The following is a 5,476-nucleotide window of genomic DNA, read 5'->3' as shown; positions in this document are numbered from 1 at the left end:
TTTCCCTTCGTATATATATAGTGTAGTGTAGGATGAATGTATCATTCATTTTCGTCCTTGGCTCCATCCGACACTATTGCTTTTTCCGTGTATGCTGACTTGAGGCTTTAGTTCGATAGGCTCCAAGGGAAGTATGACTGACTTATGGAGCGACTGGATGTAGCTTTTCAGCATGATACTCGGCTTAAGGAGGAACCTAAGGCACGGTTGATTACAAGACTCGAGTCCTTGACGCAGTTTGTTAACACTAAGCTCAGGAAGATGCCCGCACACCGTGACCGCATCAACCAATATACCATCCAGATGGTAGCAAATGAATTTCAGGGCATTGTGAAGGTACATCAGGGAGAGCAGTGGGAAGAGATTACGATAACTCGAGATGATAACCAGGAGATTTAGGAAGATGACCGTTAGGCCAAATTAGGAGCCAGATTTCCTATTTCCTTTCCAGTTGGCTATCGTTTATGTTGATTGTATCCCTTGAACTATGTAGTTTCCTTATTTCCTCCCAGAACTATGATGTTGTTGACATTTAAATTCGAACCTTATTTGGTTGCATTGTAAGATAAACTTTGTTTTAATGATTAATGCACTATCGTTTCGTTTCAGTTTCGCTTTTGTTTCTATATCTCGAATTGTATATCACCTTTATTGCTAATAATCGAAATCTGAATGCATGTTAACCCCTTAACTTCGTAACACCTTGACTTTGAAATAATTGCCTTATTCATAACTATTTTGTTAAAACTTCTATTTCAGAATCATGCCACCTAAAAAGATGAAGCAAACCAGTACTTCTTCTGCAACCGACCCTAATATCCTTCGAATGTTGGAAACCCTGCAACAACAAACCAATGCAATTGCTCAACAACAAAAAACTCTTCAACAACAATTCCAACAATAACAATTTCAAAACCCAGAGAATCATGGTCAATACCAACATCAACCAGACCCACCAGTACCACCTCAACCAGTTGTGACTTTTAAAGCTTTTCAGAATGTGAAACCCTCCAGATTTTCATGATACCACTGATCCAGTTGTAGCCAACACTTGGATAAGAGAAATGGAGAGATCTTTCGAGTTGGTTCAATTAGGGGAGGATTAGAAGACTGTATATGCCACGTATTTTCTGAAAGGGGAAGTAATTTATTGGTGGGATTCAGTCAAAGCTTTAGAAGAGGTTCAACCAGTTACTTGGGCAAGATTTAAGGAACTATTTTTAGAGAAGTATTATCCCAAGTATGTACAAAAGCAAATGGAAGTGAAGTTCCTAGAGTTGAAGCAAGGGAATATGACAATCTTGGAATATGAGAAGAAGTTTATAAAATTATCGAGGTTTATGACTAAGTATGTGGGTACCGAAGAAGAGAAGGCTCAAAGGTTCCAACAAGGGCTCGAGTATTGGATTCGAGATATAGTGTCGATGTTTGAGATTGATATATATGCAGGCGTAGTTCATAAAGCAGCCTTGATTGAAAGTAAAGGAGTACAATCTAGGAAGGAGAGAGATAAAAAGAAGAGGAAAGTGTTTCATCAAGGGGAAAGGTCAGAATCAGGGAGTCAGTCAGATAAGAATTATAGAGAATTTGATTCCAGAAAGGATAGAATGTACAGAAGAAAGGAGAAGTGAATAAGAGTCAAGATAATAAAGGGAGATATCAGCAAAATCAAGGACATGCAAGCGAGAACAGGCAACCAAGAGTTGAATGCAAGCATTATGGAAAGAATCATGTGGGAATTTGCAACAAGATTAACATGCCATGTTATCGATGCAATCAGAAGGGGCACTTGGAAAATGAATGTAAAGCTCAAAAGATGGGAGTGACGTGTTTCAAATGTGAGAAGCCAAGACACATGACTAGGGAGTGCAAATTGGCAGGACCAATCAGAAGTATGATGCGCGTAGCAACGACCAGTTCGACTATACCAGCCGAGGTATTAGCTTTACCTCCACCATCAGAACCAGTTCCACAAGCATCAGCAAGAACTTTTAATTTGAAAATGAAGGACGCTATTCAGAATTCAGAGGTGATAGCAGGTAAGCTTTCTGTGAACAATGTTGAAGCTAAAGTATTAATTTATTCAGGAGCTACAAGATCTTTTATATAAGAAAATTTTGCTGGTAGACTAAATTTTGATAAGAAGAATATGAGTGAAGTAATGAACATAGTAATTGCTAACCAAGAAAAGGTACTTGTGAGTCAATTCTTCCCAGAGTGTGAGATTGATATCTCCGGGCACAAGTTTCCAGTTGACTTGATACTCTTCAAGCTAAGAGAGTTTGACGTAATCTTAGGGATGGATTGGTTAGGAAAGAATCATGCTCAGATAGATTGTAGATCTAAGAGAGTTTATTTAAGAGCAAGGAACGGGAAGAAGGTGATGTTTAAAGGTCAAAAACAAGGACAAATGTTTCTTTCAGCTGTCCAGGCTAATAAGTTACTTAGGAAGGGTTGTGAAGCATTCTTAGCTTATGTAGTGAATACGGAAAATGAAGTTCCTAGTATATAGGAGATTTCGGTGGTGAAAGAGTTTCCAGATGTGTTTCCAGAAGAAATACTAGGACTACCGCCAGACTGACATATTGAGTTTGAGATTAACCTTGCTCCAAGAGATGAACCTGTTTTGAAGGCACCATAAATAATGGCACCAACAGAGATGAAGGAGATAGTAAGTCAGTTACAAGAACTTTTAGATAAAGGAGTCATAAGGCCAAGTACGTCGCCATGGGGAGCGCCGGTCCTGTTCATAAAGAAGAAGGATGGAAGCATGAGACTCTGTATATATTATCGGGAGCTGAACAAGTTGATGATTAAGAACATATATCCGTTACCAAGGATAAATGATCTATTCGACCAATTAAAAGGAGCTAAGTGTTTCTCCAATATTGATTTAAGGTCAGGATACCATCAGTTGAAGATTAAAAAGGAGGATATCCTAAAGGCGGCATTTAGGACAAGATACTGACATTACGAGTTTTTAGTAATGCCATTTGGGTTAACGAATGCCCCTGCAGCTTTCATGGATATAATGAATAGAGTTTTCAAGAAATATATGAACAAGTTCGTCGTGGTATTCATTAATGACATTCTGATATATTTAAAGTTGGAAGAGGAGCATGAGCAACACTTATGGATAATGTTGGAAATTCTTAGACAAGAGAAGTTGTACGCTAAGTTTTCAAAGTGCGAGTTTTGGTTGTGAGAAGTTCAATTTTTGGGACATATAATCGGAAGTGAAGGAATTAGAGTGGACTCTGCAAAGATTAAAGCAATTATGAGTTGGGAAAGACCAAAGACTCCTACGAAAGTAAGAAGTTTTCTAGGATTGGCTGGATATTACAGGAGATTTGTGAAGGATTTCTCAAGGATCTCCATGCCACTGACCAAGCTGATAAGAAAGAATCACAAGTTTGAATGGAATGAGGAATGTGAAGGAAGTTTCCAATAGTTAAAGCAGAAATTGGTTACCGCCCCAGTATTGGTATTACTAGACGATAAAGGAGAATTTGTGATATATAGCGATGCTTCGCATAAAGGATTAGGTTATGTGCTAATGCAACACAATAAGGTGATTGCATATACATACAGATAGCTTAAACCTCATGAATTGAAATATCCGACTCATGATCTGGAACTAGCCGCCATAATGTTCGCACTCAAGATATGGAGGCAATACTAATACGGAGAGAAGTGTGAAATCTACATGAATCATAAGAGTTTGAAGTATATATTTACCCAGAAAGAACTCAACATGAGACAACAGAGATGGTTGGAGCTCATCAAGGATTATGACTGTTTCATACATTACCATCCAGGGAAAGCGAATGTAGTAGCCGACGCGCTCAGTAGAAAAGAAAGAATAAATATGATCATGTTGCCAAGGAAGTTGTCTGAAGAGATTGAAAGATTCGACTTAGAACTTTGTGTTCACGGAAGGTTAGAAGAGATTTGTCATGCTATGACCTTTCAACCATAACTGATAGAAAAGATAAGGAAATGTCAAGAAGAAGTGATAAGTCAAGGGAATAACCAACTGACACGAGAGGAAATATATACACAAAGAGACGAACAAGGTATATAGGTTTTCATCAAAAATTTAGATTCCTTAAGTAACTAAACTGAAAAATGAGATACTGCAAGAAGCCCACAATTCGAGACTTTCGATCCATCCGGGAAGCACTAAAATGTACGAAGATTTGAGAAAGAAGTTCTGGTGGCCGAACATGAAAAGAGAAATTGCAGAATGGGTCGCAAAATGCTATACATGTCAATGGGTAAAAACTGAACACCAAAGACCAAGTGGTTTGATCCAACCATTAAAGATTCCATAATGAAAGTGGAAAAATATTTCCATAAATTTTATAGTAGGTTTACCTCGAACAAAATCCGGACACGACGCCATATGGGTTATAGTCGATCGCCTTACAAAATTGGCGCATTTATTACCAATCAACGAGAGGATTTCATTATATAGGTTAGTTCACATGTATGTGCGTGAAATCGTGTTATGTCACGGTATACCTGTATCGATAGTTTCATATCGAGATCTGCGATTCAACTCAAGATTTGGGAGACAATTCCAAGAAAGTCTTGGCACCAAGTTGAACATGAGCATGACATATCATCCGCAAACGGACGATCAAAGCGAGCGGACCATACAAACAATCAAAGATATGTTACGAAGTTGCCCTATCGATTTTGCGAGAAGTTGGGATGATCATTTACCACTGGTGGAATTCTCCTACAATAATAGCCATCACTCTAGTGTGATGCACTCCAAATACGGGATCTTGATTTAGGAGTCACTAACTGATAAACCGTAATATATTAAACACAGCGGAATAAAATAATAAATATGACCCCTTGTATGTAACTGGATCGATCACATGTTATAGTATGAAACAGGCCCTAAAATAAACCAAATATTATTACAACCCGTAAGTCTATTTAGTTTTACAAACTATTCAAATTTTTATTACAAACCTCTAGGCTAGTCAAACGTCCCAAAACAGTCTACCTGGAAAACACGCCAACCTATCTACAAGCACACAACTCCTGGTCAAGCCTGGAACTCAAGCCTGCTCTAACTTAGTTGAAAGATCAGAATAATAAACAAGTATGAGCGAAGAAATGCTCAGCAAATGGTATGTAGTTTATAAGTGAACAACAATAACAATATCTAAGTAAAACCAGAAGCTGATATAAACTTTAAAATTTAAGCGACATTTTAATAAAACACAATTATGCACTATGATGTTCCTGATGATCAGTCATGAAACAACACCGGTATCCCGCAGCCATACCGTAAATATAGGTATCGGTATCCAGCAGCCATAACATACCTATTAGATTCCATAAAAAGGCATATACTCGCCTTGCAAGACATTACACTTTCGTATAATAGCTCACGCTGGACTGGTGCCTCGGCCTCTTACGCTAACCAATAACTAAATCACAAAACAATTTTGATTAA

This window comes from Apium graveolens, chromosome 5, assembly GCF_009905375.1.
Source record: "Apium graveolens cultivar Ventura chromosome 5, ASM990537v1, whole genome shotgun sequence".
Taxonomy (NCBI): domain Eukaryota; kingdom Viridiplantae; phylum Streptophyta; class Magnoliopsida; order Apiales; family Apiaceae; genus Apium; species Apium graveolens.
Note: the sequence above shows the minus strand (reverse complement) of the source record.